At 47.0% G+C, this 17,256-nt stretch overlaps 1 pseudogene; it reads right to left on the minus strand.

The window, feature by feature from the left end:
- Positions 1 to 10,862: 10,862 nt before the first annotated feature.
- The window catches only part of LOC147717919 (uncharacterized), an 82,455-nt pseudogene continuing 76,061 nt past the window's right edge, over positions 10,863 to 17,256 (minus strand).

Here is a 17,256-nt window from a genome sequence, read left to right on the forward strand (position 1 = left end):
TGGCATGATTAATTGCACTCAATTGGGTTGCCCAGTAATAATGTTTAATGTCTGGCAGCGCGATGCCCCCATCGTACCAGGGCAAAGTCAACTTCGCTAGGGCAATGCGGGAACGCCCGCCCCATATCAACTTCCTCTGTAGGCTCTCTATTTCACGAAAGTACTCTGGTCGGTACAGATCAAGCGTATTCTGGAGGGCATATAGAAATCGGGGTAGGGACATCATCTTGAAAAGAGCTGCCCTCCCGACCGGAGACAGCGGCAGGCCGCACCAAGCCGTCACGTCGGATTTAAGCCGAAGAAGCGGAGGAAGCAGGTTACGTTCGTACCGAACCGCGGGGTCTAGTGATATAAAGATCCCCAGATATTTAAAACCGGCCTGTGAGATCGATATCGGGCAGATACGTGGAAGGTGGGTACTTCCCCGGTGAGTGAATAAATACTAGATTTAGCCCAATTGATGACTAGACCAGAGTTTTTCCCGAACAAACTAAGTACATCAAACAGTACCCCCAGTGACTTCCGAGGGGAAGTAAGATATAACAGAATGTTGTCTGCGTATAGCGATATGCGGCCTTCAAAGTCAGGGGACCACCTAATGCCTTTAAGCGACGGTTCCCACCGCAGCCAAGCAGCAAGGGGTTCTAAAGCAAGCGCAAAGAGCAATTGAGATAAAGGGCACCCCTGTCGCGTACCCCTCCAAAGAATAAAGGATTCCGAGGCCATGCCATTAACCACCACCTGGGCCAAGCAGCAAGGGGTTCTAAAGCAAGCGCAAAGAGCAATGGAGATAAAGGGCACCCCTGTCGCGTACCCCTCCCAAGAACAAAGGATTCCGAGACCCTGCCGTTAACCACCACCTGGTCCAGCGGTTCCTCGTACAGGAGTTTAACCCAACCGATAAACCCGGGGCCAAAACCAAATTTCACGAGGGACGCCCACAAATATGGCCATTCCACAGTATCGAAGGCCATCGTGGCATCCAAAGAGACCAAGATGGCCGGCTCATGCAACGACTCCGCTCTCGCCAGGACGCCATGGAGACGACGCAGGTTAAGCGCGGTGTTGCAGTGGGGAATAAACCCGGACTGATCTGGGTGTATCAGGTCGCCGATCACCTTTATCAGCCGGTTTGCCAGAAGTTTTGCCGAGATCTTAGTTTCAGCATTCAAGAGTGATATCGGTCTGTAAGACGCACGTAGGTCCCGGGGTTTCCCTTCATTATGAATAACAACAATGGACGCCAGTCTCTGGTCTCGGGGAAGGCACCTGACATCTCGCGATTCTAGAAACATCTGACGGAGGTACAATGCCATTTTGTCAGGACACAACTTATACAATTCGATGGGGATGCCATTTGGGCCCGTAGCTTTTCCCGAGCAGATGGAGCGGATAGCGAGCGCTATTTCGTCGTTAGAAAATTCCGCCTCCATAAGCTCTTTGTCAGAATCAGACAATCAAGGCAATGCAATATCTCTGAGCAACAAGTGCGAGTCCTCCTCCGGTCTGTCTGAGACTGGCGCATACACCTTTTGGAAATGATGTGCGAAACCCTCCACTATCTCAACTGGATCCACAACTCGCACTCCATCCGAACTCTCTATAACAGTCACAACACAATTCAATCTTTCCTTTTTATCCAACCAGGCAATCAGTTTCCCCGCTTTATCTCCAACATCATACAGTCGCCCCTGTTGCTCACGACTCATAGCCTTGGCCGAATCATTCACCAAAGCTCTGTAGTCAAACTGCTTGAGGGACAAAGCATGTAGTTTATCCTGTGTGGCACCAGACTGCAGCTCTTCTTCATTGTCAGTAATTTCAGTCTCCAGTGGTACAACCTCCTCATTCTTACTTTTCTTTGCACAAGCAATCAACGACAGAGTTTGGCCACGGATTACCTCCTTAAAGGCCTCCCATAATGAAATGGAGGAAGACACTTACCCCACATTTTCAGCGAAATAATGATCAATAGACTTAACCACACCCGCCCTGGTTCTGGGATTACGAAGATGCCAGGGATTAATCGGAGCCACTCGACTCTCCGTTCCCAGCTGTATATCAACAGAGAGCCACAGTGGGGAGAGGTCCGAAATACCCCTGGCTAGGTGTCTAACTTCTCTCACCGAGACGGCCTGCGCCGCCGACACAAGAACGTAATCAAGCCTAGCAAGGCTCCCGTGTGCTCCTGAGTGAAAGGTGTATTGTGCCTGTCCGGGGTGCATCAGCCTCCAACAATCCACCAGCCCCATTGTCTCCAGGAAGTTACCCAGCCAAGATTGTGATCTCGCAAGATCCCTGGGGGAGCTGCGGTCCTCTCTACCACAGACAACAAAATTAAAGTCTCCACCCACAACCAAAATACCTTCGGGGAACCCCAACACCACCTTTCCCAAATCAGAAAACGTCGTAGTTTGTAAACCTGGCGGGACATACACCGAGAGTATGGAGATCGTCTTCCCCTCCCACCTGCCGATGATAGCAGCATATCGTCCCCTATCGTCTAGTATAGTAACATCTATTTCCAGGGGGAGGGAGTTTCTGACAAGAACGCCAGCCCCCCTCGACCCAGTAGTGAATCCCGAGTGCGCTACCAGACGATAACCTCGCCTATTCATTGTATGGCATGTGCTCCCTATCAAATGTGTTTCCTGTAGCAACACTACATCAGGGGAAAGATGTTTCAAAAACTGCAATACTATCCCCTGTTTTATCCTGTCCCCCAGACCGTTAACATTCCAACTTAGTACCCTCAGCCCCCTACCCCCATCCCAGAGATGAAGACAGATTCCCTCCCACAACGAAACGGACACCAAAGTCAAAATATGCAATAATACGTAGCCTCGAAACAAACCAATACAAAACAAAGTTCCCCCCACCACCCCCAAAGAAATTCTCTGAACACCCCCCTACCCTGCACCCCTGCGTTAGACCAAAAAGCCATCCCAAGTTGCAGTGTGCCTGTCGCCCTAACATAAAACTAGTCTACAAAAAGAGAAAAAAAACCCTGAAGGAGGAAGAGTCCCGGTTCCCCTACCGCCCCAGGGTATTTACGAATATATGTACAAACTCAAAAAGTCATCAAACCACTGCTGCGAAGTCCATATAGCGCGCATACCGGTCGTCACTCACTCCTCCTGTTCCAATGGGCCACAGTCAGCGCCCCCCGAGTGCTCCGGGCTGTCTCGATGCATTGGTAAAGTATCAAGCCAGTCGCTAACGACCTCGGGCCGATCAAAAAAGAGCGCCCCTTCATTGTATTCGATGCATAGTTGAGCAGGGAAGAGCATAGCGTATTTCAAGCCCATGTCTCAAACCGTCATATTCATGAAAATCGGCATTTGCGATTCTGTAATAGCGAAAAAAAGCGAATTGCTATTCAGAAATCGCAAATCCGAATTCATGAAGAATTGCGATTAAAAAAAGCGATTCGCACGCGATCGCAAATTCCGTTAGCGATGACCGATAATCGCAGAATAATCGCTATTTCCGGCTACCCGCGCCTGGACTGCGAGCTCGCAAATAGCGATATCGCTATTTGCGATATCGCTATTTGCGAGATCGCAAACTCGCGAGATCGGGAAAACGGGAAGTCGCATTTCGAGCCCAGTGATGACATCACAACCAGGAAGCTGCCGGTTCCCACCACCATTTTCCACAGTGAGGCTGAGAGAGAGGGAGCATTTTGGAGAGCTGCAGCTAATCAGGAAAAATAACACTGATCCACAACCCTGGTACAATGGCAGAGGAAGCAGCACCTGGCACCAGCAGCTCGTCTGGGCGCAAAAGAAAATTGAAATTCTCAGAGCAGGAGCTGGAACACCTCATAGAGGGGGTTGTGGCCAACCATGACAGACTGTTTGGCGCAAATTCTCGGAGGGTCCCTGAACAGGAGAAGCGGCGCATATGGCAGGGGATAGCCTCGGCTGTGAACTCCGTGGGAGTGGTGGACAGGTCCCTCGAGGAATTAAAAAAGCGGTGGTACGACCTCCGAGGCCGTGCCAAGGAGAAGGTGGCGGCGCGCCCTGGGGAGTCCTCGGCACTGGAGGAGGAGGACCAACTGTACCACCCAATACTCCCATGGAGGACCAGGTCGAGAACACACTGGAGAAGGAGGCCTGTGTCGGATTTACAACACTGGACTCATCCCGCACCACCCAAGACACCCAAGGTAAGTGGCATGCGACTGCGACCCTGCCCCCTATGGATGTCCATGACCAAATAGGCTCCCCCAATGTCCCATAGGCATGCCATAGTTGCACATCAAGGAATGTCCTGAAGCATTGTGGGAGATGTAGTCTGGCCACAATGTTGTAGTACCACAATGCAGCCAGACAGGTCCCAAAGCACACAAAGCCACTGCCATTCAGGGAATGTCACCCAGCATGCATGTAGCAACTGCACGTCTGCCAGATACATGCAACTAATGACCCACCACTTACCCCCACAGGTGGCGATACCAGCGACAGCGATAGGCTGGAAATCGATGAGGGCGTCCAGAAGGAGGAGGTGCCAACACCAACCCAGGCACCAGCCCCTGCCGCTGCATCAACACCAGCAGCAAGAACCACCTGCAGCGTCCCCCCTGCGACTGGTGCAGCACCCACATCCGCTGGCAGGCCAACCACCATTGTGCCTCCTGCCACCGCTGCTCCTCCCAGAGCCGCAGACAGGGCTCTCAGTACTGTGCCCCCTGCATCTTCTACAACAGCCACACCAGCAGTCACACCCCCTGCATCTGGCGCACCTGCAACACCGGCGGTCATACCCCCAGCAGCTGTCGCCTCTACATCCGGGGCTGCGCCAGTGTCCACACAGCGGCCAGCCTCACACTCAGGCCAGCAGGGCAGGCGTGGCAGGTCACGCCAGCACTCCACAGCAGCTAGCAGGCGGGCCAATGCTCATGGACTGGCGCGGCTCAGCGTCGAGAGACGCATGCTTCGCATTCACCAGCGCCAGGCTCAGCAGCAGGGAGCTATACAGCTGCAACTGCACATGATAGGGCGCAACGTGGCCTCTGTTGCAGGCCACATGGAAGGCATGAGGGCAGACATGGCAGGTGTGGGAGAAGGACTGGCCCGCATGACTGCAGCCATGGAGGCCAACACCGCTGCCATGTCGAGAGAGCGCAGTGGAGCACGCCGGCGCCACTGCCAACTAATGACCCGGCTGGCCACTTACAGCAGGGCAAGTTACGTAGCAGCGAATGCTACTTCTCTGTTGGCGCGGCGCTCCCTGACCCAGCAGCACCAAATCATACAGTGCAGCGAGGACATGACAAGGGTGCTGGAGACCCTCACCACGGCCGTCATTGCTCTTCACCCTCCAGCTATTCCATCTGTTGTGGGGGGTGATGATGCGAGTGAGGGGGCGTCCAGCGTCAGCTCTCAATCTGCCTCACAGGTCCCACCACACACCCACAGCACCAGGCCCCCCCCTTTGCCTGAAGCCCCGGAGGAGGATGCCCCTCAGAGGCGCTATGGCGCAACGCGCACCAGGCGCTCCTGAGAACTGCAGTTAATCAATGGCACAGGCTGAGGTTAAGCCTGCCATGTAGTGATGCACGGCAGTATGGCGTAAAACTGTTTGTTGAACTTATTTGGACTGGAACCTTATTTTTATTTTTGTGAATTTAACAAATACATTTATTTTGCAACACACATTAGCGTTGTGTCATCATTACATTTAGCATGCATTGTTGATTTGTGGGGTGATGGAAGTGGTTGTACTAGAAACTGTTCACTGTGATGTGGTTGCGACGTCTGTGCCCTTCTGCTGGGTTCTCCCCATGTGCATGGCGCGCATGTGCAGGTGGCCGGTTGTCCCCCTCAGATTCACTCCCAGAGATGTCAACAGGTATCCGGCGCTTGGTTGCAATGTTATGTAGTATTGCGCAGACAGCCACAATGCGGCAGCACTTTTCAGGACTGTAATACATGGCCCCACCTGTCTTGTGCAGTATGCGGAACCTGCTCTTGAGCAGGCCAAATGTCCTTTCTATGCAATTCCTTGTCCGTATGTGTGCAATATTGTAGCGCCGTTGCTGGGGTGTAGCAGGGTTGAGGTATGGGGTCAGGAGGTATTCACGGAGGGCGTAGCCACTGTCACCTGAATGAGAGGAGCAGATGGTGATTGCCTGTGCTGCGCTGTTACATCATTGCAACGTGACATTTCAAACAAAGTGTACTTACCAAGTAGGTGTCCTTCCCCAAACTCTCCCCTGACCAGTCGTGTGTGGAGTCCGCTGTGCCGGAAAATGAAGGAGTCATGGGTACTCCCTGGGTACTGTGCGATAATGTCAGTGATGTATGTCTTAGCATTGCAGACCATCTGGATGTTGAGGGAGTGGTAGGACTTTCTATTGCGGAACATATACTCCATGCCAGCTGGTGGGCAGATGGCAACGTGGGTACAGTCTATACATCCGAGCACATGTGGAAAATGGGCTACATTGTAGAATTGTAGCTTGGTCATGTCCAATTCCTGTTGGCTGGCGGGGAATTTGATGTGACGGTGTAGCTGGGTGAGCATGGCGTCAACAAAAGTATGGAGGCAGCGTGACATGGTGGGCTGGGATATCCCCCCAGCAGCCGCTACTATCCCCTGGAAACTCCCGGAGGCCAGGAGGTGCAGGCTACACAATACCTGCACATGTGTAGGCACAGCATTGGTACGGCTTGTTGGGTGCTGCATCAGGGGGTCAAGGTCCTGTATTAGCTGCATTATCATTTCCCCATTCAGCCTGTATTTAGCATATATCTGCTCTCTGGTTTGGCCCAGCAAGGTGACCCGCTGGCGGAATATCCTGTCCTGGATCCTGCGTCTCCTCCGTGCTAATCGCTCTAGCCTGCGACGCCTCACCACCATGTACATTCCTGGCATTGTGGGACTCCTAATGCTGCTGATGATGATGGTCCTTATGTGTGATTGGTCAGGCCAGTACCTGTTGGTGATAGGACAACGGTTTTTTGAATGTTTTTTTTTGCATGGCTTTCATGGTTACCACCTGCTTTGAGTCCTTATTTTGCGCGGTGCAAATAGCGATTTTTGGTTTTTTCGCTAATAGCGATTTTTCTTGAATACCGATTGCGATTATATTGCGATTTCGCTATTATTTTCGCAGAATCCGTGGTGTGTCGCTATTTCCGAATCGCTAATGCTCACCTGCCGGGATTCTGCGAATATATTAGCGAATTCGCAAATATGTGTTTGCGAATTTGCTATTTTGATGTTGAATGCCGATTACGGAAATTGCGCCCGCATTTGCATTTTCGCAGCGATTGCGGGCGCAATTTTATTTCATGAATCAGGCTGATAGTCTCCGTTTCACCCCCATGAATCCCATCCTCTGCTTTTGTACAGACTGTGTAAAGTCTGGGTAGAAACCAATAGTCACATTCTCAAATTTCGTGGGGCCATTGGCCCGCGACGCCTGAAGGATAGTGACCCTGTCCCTGAAGTTGAAAATTCTGGCTATTATGGGCCGTGGAGGGGCGCCCGGTTTATGTTTCCCACCCGGGACTCTGTGGGCACGCTCAACCGCAAAAAAAGTCACTGAGGCCCTTAGGGGCCAGATGGTTCAATATCAGGTCCTCTACAAGGAGATCTGTCGTTAATTCAGTGGACTTCTCCGGAACCCTGATGATACGCACATTGTTGCGCCTAGCTCGACTTTCGATGTCATCCAGCCGACGGGCAAACAAATCATTAGAGGACCGCAGATTACGAGCTTCTGCTTGGAGATCGGACATGTCGGTCGTGAGACTGGCGGTCTTGATATCCAAAGACTTGACCTGTTCATTGGTCTTCGCCAGATCAGTCCTGATCAAGTTGACATCAATAGCCACCGTGTCAATCTTTAAAGCCAATGTTTCGTATTGCTGGCCCATGGATGTCTTCATGCTTGCAATGGCGCCCATGACGTCTCGTAGGGTCAATTCTTCCGTCGCTAAGGAGCCATCTCCGGTCTCTTCCAAAGCTTTACCAACACCACTGGGGAATCCTTTTGGACGAGTGTAGCGATCCATGATATTGGATTGGATGGCACCCCCTCGGTGCGTGACTTTGGTGGTCCGTTTCTCGCTTTCCGGCTTGCTCGCCATATTGAGCGACGCGCCCCGGAGGGGCCTTTGGGACCTGGTTTGAATGGCTCCTCACAGATCTGACTTGTAAAGTCTAGAGATGAGGTGCAGCGGGCAAGCGCTCACCCAAAGTTAAGCCATGGGCCAACAGAGTCAAATGGCGGCAGGTTGCAACAGAAGAGGACCAAAAACGAAACCGAAAGTACTTCAGGGGCACCAGTCGACTGCCACTGGCCATTGTTGTTCAATTGCCACCTGGGTATCTCGGGGACTCGAGTCCCGGGCTGCTCCTCGGTGTAGGCCGCAAACTTTCGGAGTGGAGTAAGTCCGGTTCCCGGCAGCCAAATCGACTTCTGAAAAGAGCTTCTATGTCAGCAGGGTCATATCCATAAGAACCCGTCGTCTATATCAGGATCAGTGACAGGATAGATGCGGGAGGCGGCGAGGGTCTCGGGAGCCCCTTGCTCACGCGACCATCTTGGATGCGCGCTAAGCTCCTCCTCTAGGGTAGTATTGTAGTGTTTGTGTAGTGTAGGGTTGTACTGGGGGTAGTGTTTTAGGGTTTAGGGTAGTGTTGTAGTGTTGTGTGTGGTGTAGGGTCATGCTGGGGGTAGTGTCTTTAGGGTTTAGGGTAGTGTTGTAGTATTTGTGTAGTGTAGGGTCATGAAGGGGTAGTGTTTTAGGGTTTAGGGTAGTGTTGTAGTGTTTTGTGTAGTGTGGGGCCATGCTGGGGGTAGTGTTTTAGGGTTAAGGGTAGGGTTGTAGTGTTTGTGTAGTGTAGGGTAGTGTTTTAGGGTTTAGGGTAGTGTTTGTATAGTGTAGGGTAGTGATGTGGTGTTTGTGTAGTGTAAGTTCTGTAGGGGTAGTGTTTTAAGGTAGTGTTGTAGTGTTTGTGTAGGGAAGAAAAGTGGTTTATGGTAGTGTTGGGGGGTTTTGCTGGGTAGTGTTATTGTAGGATAAGGTCTGTGTGTCGAGGGTGGGTTGTGCAGGGGTACTACATTGGGGTGTAGGGTAGGGTAGGGTAGGATAGGGTACTCACACTTACCTTTAAAACTTTTACAATGAGTATACCTTTAACATGCATGCCTTTGCGTTGTAGTGGCATGCGTGGTAAAGGCATAGTTGCTGTAAAAGTTTGCGTTGTGACAATTTGCGGGGTATTTGTCTTTGCGGAATGATAATTGCGGAGTGATGGTATGCGGGGTATTTGTTTGCGGAAATATGTCACATATTCATCTGAAGGTGTTTGTTTTGAAGGTTCCTATAGATCAGAGATTACTATTGGGGACATACCAAGAGATAGCTTTCCTCACAAAAACTGGTCCCGAATTGTAAATATCCGTATGAGTAAGGCAGAAAGCCTTGACTTTGATCCTATTTTTAATCGTCAGCCAGTGAAGATCCATTATGGCTGAGGAGGCTGACTGATGTTTGGGGAGATCAAGAAGAATACTAGCAGCTGAGTTCTGTAGAACCTGAAGTTTGTTGATATATTGTGAATGGAGACTGATATATAAGCCACTGCAATAATCCAATTTGGTGAGAATAAGATCGGTGATCACTGTCCTTCTGGAATTAATGGGGAGGAGGCTTAATATTTTCTTTAGGATTCTAAGGGTATTATAAGACAATATGACTGCATTGATTTGTTTCCCAAGATTCAACTAGAATTACCCCCAGACTCTTGACTTTGGTTGTGCACCTAGGAAGCATGCCCATTTCAAGCTTGCCCCAGACCAAATATTGGGATGGCTTCCCAATAGAATCACTTCGGTCTTTTATGTGTTCAGTTTAAGACAGTGTTTGCTCATCCATGTGCAGATTGCTCTCCTGCAATTCTGAATTCTAAGGCAGTTGTTATTAAGGTTATTTGAGGCAGATACCACAATCTGCGTGTCATCTGCATAGGATGTGAGCGAGAAGCCGAAGGCTTGAATAAGAGGGGCAAGTTCAGTTACATATGAATTAAAAAGGGTAAGGCTGAGTGACGATCCCTGTGAAACTCCACAGGGCAGAGAGAAGCTGTTGGAGCAGAAAGTGTCTAATTTGACTGAGTTCTCCCTGTTACTAAGGAAGGATTTAATTAATTTCAATGATCTGCTTTTTATGCCCATGGCTTCCAATCGGTAGAATAAGGTGGAATGTTCCACTGTGTCGAAAGCTGCTGACAGATCCAACAGGATCAAAGCAGCCATTCCTCCTCCATCTAGAGTGACCTTGAGTTCATCTGTGGCCGTAATAAGGGCTGTCTTGGTGCTATGTTCTGATCTGAACCCAAATTGTGTTGGGTTCAGTAGATTGTTCTTATTTCTGTAATAGGTCAATTGGCTGTTCATGATCTTTTCAATTATTGTGGAGGGAAAGAAAAGTCTGGAGATAGGTCTGTAGTTAGAAGGGTCTTCTGGATCAAGACTAGTTTTTTTAAGAGGAGAAGGATGGATGCCCTTTTCCATATGTTAGAGAACATTCCTGTTATAAACATGGAATTAAAGATGTTTGTCATTGTCGTAGCTATAAGCTTCGGGACTGACTTGAGGACTTAGGGGGCGCAGGGATCATCTGAGGATCCAGATTGGGTCGTCTGGATAAGATCCTCAATCTATGCTACCGCGACTGGGTCAAAGGAATTTAGCGAAGATAGTGAGGTGTCACCATTACTCAAGTAATCACTCATGCTATTAGTCAATTGAGAGTTAGCATCCCAAACTCAAACATCTCTAATATAAACAAGCCGGGAACGGACCCGGAATCTGAGCCTGAATCAATATCAGAGTCCGAAATCTATGAGACAGGGATGTCAACCTCAAGTGAACCTCCAGGATTACGATATGAAGAAATCCACACAGACTCTATTGATTTATCTAACTCCAACTCTAGCTCCAAAAAACAGAACAATTCTCCTACAGATAACAGTGCTATAAAAAAGAAACAAGAAAGAAAAAAAGAAGACAAAGGAGACAAAACAAAATGTTGGACGAAGATACTACAGACCAAGGAAGTAACGTAGAACTAGTCTATCGGCTTGATCAAAAACACAGGAACACTTCCCCACACGCTATGACCAAGCCACATTCAAAAACAAAACCAAAATCAATAGGCGACGACATGGTGGCTAGTGAACCATCCTTGGTAGATGTATTCAATTCAATAAAGAAGTTTCAACTGGATGTTAAAGCTGACAACAAGAAACTCCAAGGGGCTATCAGTAAAGTAGGCCAAACATGTTTGGAAATTTCAGATAGAATGGCCTAGGTTGAACAACGCACTGAGAATCTTGAAACAGACGTCCTGGCTCTCCAGAAACAAGGCCAATCACAAGAAGAGATTATTCGTGATCTAATGATGAAGGTAGAAGATCATGAAAACCGGGCTCGCCGCAATAATCTACGCATTTTGGGGATCCCCGAGGGATTAGAGGGGAACAATCCCTGTTTAAAGGATCATTCCCCAAGCTTGCTTCATGGGATCGGGAGAAGGAGATCCAGCGAGTCCATCGCTTTCCTTTTACCATCAACAAAAAGTCACAAGGATCAGAGCAATATCCCAGAGCAATGCTTGTCAATTTCGGTAACTTTCTTTTACGGGAAGCAATCTTCGACTTGGCTAGACCGACCAAAAAAAGACAATACAAAGGATATGCTTTCTTTAGCAGACCCGATTTTGCCCATGCAACAGTCGAGAGAAGATGGCGATTACGGCAACTTTTTTCCCCATTCGAAAAGATTGGCGCAACAGTCTTCTTACTCAATCCAGCTAGACTAAAAGTTATATTAAATATCATAACGAGAAGCTTCTCCAGCGAGATTCAAGCGCAATCCTATTTGGAAGAGATCTCCGACCACAGTAAAGATAAAACAAATCTTTCGAAAGGGAAAAAACACAACAAATAGAGACTATACGTTTGCAGTCAATGGGTTGAGAGATAGGTAGAGAGGGAGAGCCGAGATTCTCCTTGAAAAAGTGGGTTGACAGGTAAGATTATTGTGGAATAAGTAAACGCCTATAAATGATAGTCGTTGAATAAAATTACTGATTAGGGCTAACAGCTCTTCAGAAGTTACCGGGGTCAGGGCCTAGAGCCACCAACTTCCAAAGGACCTGCGAGATGCCCACAACCTGGGCCCACGGGCAACAGGTAGCCTCATCAGATGGAGGGGTTTTAGTTGTTGTGGGGAAGACGGGGGAGGGGGAAGGGGGCAACGGTACAGGCAAATTGAAAATGGGGAACTAATGATCAGGCTAAGATATAGGATAAGAAGAGCACACTGTCAAATGAATAAAAAAGATTCAATTTTAGAAGTACACCAAATTTACAAAATAAATGGCTAAATTGAGAATACTACTATGAATATATGTGGGCTTAATGACATCAAAAAAGGCAAAGATTAGCAATAGGTTTACATTCAATAGGAGCAGAAATAATATGTCTTCAAGAAACACATATAGAGGGGTCACAAAGACATCTGCTTAAAGATTTGGGATATAGAGTTGTTGTCGCCACCACCCAACCAAACAAAACTCCTGGGGTAGCTATTTTAGCGCGAGGTGGGGGTTTGAGTTTTTTAAGATCCGCTTTAGGTCCATCGGGTAAATGGGCCATTACAGAATGTCAATGTAAAAGCGGGAAAACATTTACTGTCTCTTCAATCTATGGCAATGTCATAGATGATCCAACATTGTTACAGTTCCTATCTAATGAATTAGCACACTGGCCATTACCTATGATCATGTGTGGGGATATCAATATCAATTTCCCACCAATTTGGCTTTCGGAACTAACATTTAAATATCAAGGCCGGAAACCTAGAACATACAAGGCCTTGGTGGAACTCTTCAGAAAAGGGGGTGGTGATGAACAGAGTGTCTGAGTTAAGCAGACCACTTTTACCCAGTCCAAAGATCAGGGCTTGATCCATCACCGTTTTTTAGCTCACTGCACCATCCCAGCTCAGAACCTGGCTACATGCAAATTAGTCTGACCCTGGCCCAGTGCATCATGGGAACAGGGCAGACCAAACTACCAAGCCAATTCTTATACTGGGAAGGAAACAAGCTTCCGGGGACCGGTTTCTGGCATTTCAGCCGTCGCCGGCCCGGCTTGCTTGCATCCTGATGGTGCAATGAGCAAGGGACTCACATCTGAGTATACCCTTCCACGCTTATGGTGGACAAAAACGATTCAGAAAAGGGGGTGGTGATGAACAGAGTGTCTGAGTTAAGCAGACCACTCTTACCCAGTCCAAAGATCAGGGCTTGATCCATCACCATTTTTTAGCTCACTGCACCATCCCATCTCAGAACCTGGCTACATGCAAATTAGTCTGACCCTGGCCCAGTGCATCATGGGAACAGGGCAGACCAAACTACCAAGCTAATTCTTATACTGGGAAGGAAACAAGCTTCCGGGGACCGGTTTCTGGCATTTCAGCCATCGTCGGCCCGGCTTGATGAATCCTGATGGTGCAATGAGCAAGGGACTCACATCTGAGTATACCCTTCCACGCTTATGGTGGACAAAAACGATTCAGAAAAGGGGGTGGTGATGAACAGAGTGTCTGAGTTAAGCAGACACCCCGGAAGCTTGTTTCCTTCCCAGTATAAGAATTGGCTTGGCAATTTGGTCTGCCCTGTTCCCATGATGCACTGGGCCAGGAACAGACTAATTTGCATGTAGCCAGGTTCTGAGCTGGGATGGTGCAGTGAGCTAAAAAACGGTGATGGATCAAGCCCTGATCTTTGGACTGGGTAAGAGTGGTCTGCTTAATTCAGACACTCTGTTCATCACCACCCCCTTTTCTGAATCATTGGTGGAACTCTGTCATGTTCATGGGCTGGTAGATTGTTGGGAGATGAAAAGACCGCAAAACCATGGATATACTTTTTTTCCCACCCCCATCGCAAACTGGCTAGATTGGACTATATGTGTATCTCCAATGTAATACTATCCAAATGCTCTATAAATAAGCTGCCGAGGGTTTTTTCAGACCATAATCCTTTGCTTTTGAGTTTTGATATCGACATTATTAAATCTGATCGCAGTAACTGGACCTTTGAAAGAGCTCTGCTAACCAATGACCAATATTGCACCCATATGGATCAATGGATCCCAGAATTTTTAAGTTTCAACATCGGTAGCGCCCCGCTAGAGGTGGTATGGGACTCATTAAAGGCAGGGATAAGGGGAGAAACCCTCAGATTTTCTATTCAAAATAACAAAAAATCCAAACAAAACTTAAAAGATCTTGAGGAGAATTTGGCCAGGAAAGAAGAAGATTTAATCAGAGTACTTCAAAGGGGGAACAATATCGACGAGGCAATCAGAGATGTAGCGATAGCAAAAAAACCTAATTTCTGAAATATTCACTCGCAAAGCAATCCTTAAAGCTACAGCAAATAGGGAAAAAATGTATGAATGGAGCGAACAGGTAGGGCACCAATTAGCCATTAGTGTAAGAGAACAAAATTCTAAAAATACGATTAAAGCCATACGAGACCCTATTCTGGGCCTAACTCATGATACAAATGACATCAGAGATGCCTTTAGGAGATATTATGCAGAGCTTTATTCTGAAACAGATATCAAACAAGATAAAATCGATGAGTATCTAATTTCGGATATAAGGACCTGCCTATCCAAAACAGATGAGGAAACTCTCGCTGAAACACCAGACTGGATAGAAATTTTACTACCCATATGTATTTTTCCATCAGGCAAGGCATCAGGTCTGGACGGTATCCCCGTGGAATTTTATGTCAGATTTAGTAGCTCACTCAAAGATATCCTAACCCAGCTGTTTATCCAGGTCTTTATGAATGGAAATCCTCCGGCGTCTTGGGCACGTGCAAAAATTATAGTGTTCCCTAAAAAAAATAAAGATCCGACAGAATTAGGCTCATACCGTCCAATTACCCTAATTAACAATGACTCCAAAATATATTCCAAACTGCTAGCAAGTAGATTGGCACCTCTGATCCATAAAATTGTATCTGCTAGACAGCACAGGTTTGTTCCTGGAAGATCAACCACAGACCACGTTCAGAGGGTGAAAACCCTCTTTGACATTGCCGAGGTCGCAGGAGACCCTATTGGGCTAATTTTATTAGATGCTGAAAAAGCATTCGACAGTGTCTCCTGGCCATATCTATGGTCGGTCATGGCAAAGAGTGGGATCGGGGAGCATTTTATTAAAGCAGTACAGAAAATGTATATTGCTCCCGAAGCGGTCGTTATGATTAATGGGGTCACATCGGATACTATCAAAGTGACAAGAGGCACAAGACAAGGGTGCCCATGTTCTCCCCTACTCTTCGCCATTTATATCGACCCTTTTATCACAAAGCTAGAAATGAATCCGACCATACTACCCATTAAGACATCGAATGAGGAAACTAAAACTCTAGCCTTCGCAGATGATATTGCGATTGTGACATCTGATCCAATTACAACAGCAAGGATAATGGAGGAAGAAGCTAAAAAGTTCAGGGAGATTTCGGGATACAAATTAAATAAAACCAAAACCCAGATTGTAATAAATAATAATATCAGTGTGGATGATGCAAGAGTTACTGATAATGCATTATATCTCGGCATTAATATCACATCCGATCTGAATAAACTAGTGGCCCTGAACCTAGACCCTTTAGTCAAACAGACAAATAAAACCTTATTGAGACTTCATAACCTGCATTTAACAATAATCGGAATCTCATTAAAATGTTTTTTTTCCCCAAATGTTTGTACCTATTCCGGGCAATCTGTCTCAACTTTGACTTATCACTCTTTAATGAAATAGACAATATGCTATCTCGCTTCGTTTGGGGCTATGGAAAAACACGAAGAGTCTACAAACATATCACACACTCCAGGGACAGAGGTGGCCTAGCCCTCCCTAATTTAAAACTATATTGGTGGGCTACAACCATCAAATACAGTCGTTTACTGTTAATCCCCAAACAAGACTCAACGCCAACTTGCTTGACTCCAACGACACAGGAATTTATTTTGGGTAATAATGCCAATAACCATCTCTGGAAACTACCCAATGAATGCCATCTAAAAAAAGAACGATTTAAAACACTCAAGGGTATCTATACAGTTTGGAATATGGTTCGGAAACATTTGGCGATAGGCAGGTTTTCATTTTATACTCCGATAGATAACAACACCAACCTGCCCGAAATTTTTTTTGGATTCCTGCATGCCGCGATGGGTTAGTTTGGGAATTTGGCAACTCGGCTCGTTTTTCGATTCAACGGGTTTTTGTTCATTTGAATCACTAAAAATTAAATATGGGCTAAATTCGCATGATTTTTTAAAGTTTTTACAATCAAGAGATTTTATTCTCAAAAAGGGGGGACCCAATGGTTGCTTTAAGAAAATCCCAACAATTAACACTGTGGTTAGTTCGGCTAGGGTAAAAATTGGAGAATATATAAGAACTAATTGCTGCACTACCAGATGATATAGATAAACATGCATATATCTGGCAAAATAGGATCAATATCACAGAGGATCTAGCCCACAAAGCACTCGAATTATCCAGCTCTATTCTAATGTCTACCAAGCTACAAGCTCAGTTCTACAAAACTTTTTTCGATCTCTATTATACACCTGAAAAAACTTCAAAATGGGGAGTGGGGAAGGGGACTCTCTGCCCCAGATGCAATAAACCTAAAGCTGATTTGATACATATGTTGGCTATATGTCATACTTTAGATAATGTTAAACGAGAAGTCTCCAACTTCCTATCGGAAATATTCAAAGTTGATATAGAGATCAGCACAGCAGAAATTGTGTTAGGGGTAGATAAAGCTACTAGACCTATTGCCATGATCTCTGGCTGTTTTGTTAGCTCATTTATTACCTGATAGAGTTCCCTGGCAGAATTTTTAGAGGATTCGATTGTGAAGTGAAAAATGCTGTTCCTTGTCCAAATCTGATTTATATTTGGATAGGGCCAATTTGTAACCTCCTTTTTCATAGGAATCGTACTGAGACCTCCATTTACATTCTTGTCATCTACAGCCTTGTTTTTCTAGCTGAAGGGCCTCTGAAAACCATGGGGTGGAGGATTTGTACATGCACTCTCCATCCAGTGCCCACACAAATCGATAAAAGCACCTAGTTAAGTGAGCCTAGTTAAGTGAGATGAGCAGATCTTGTAACAGGAGTGGG

This window comes from Lissotriton vulgaris, chromosome 5 (assembly GCF_964263255.1).
Source record: "Lissotriton vulgaris chromosome 5, aLisVul1.2, whole genome shotgun sequence".
NCBI classification, from domain to species: Eukaryota; Metazoa; Chordata; class Amphibia; order Caudata; family Salamandridae; genus Lissotriton; species Lissotriton vulgaris.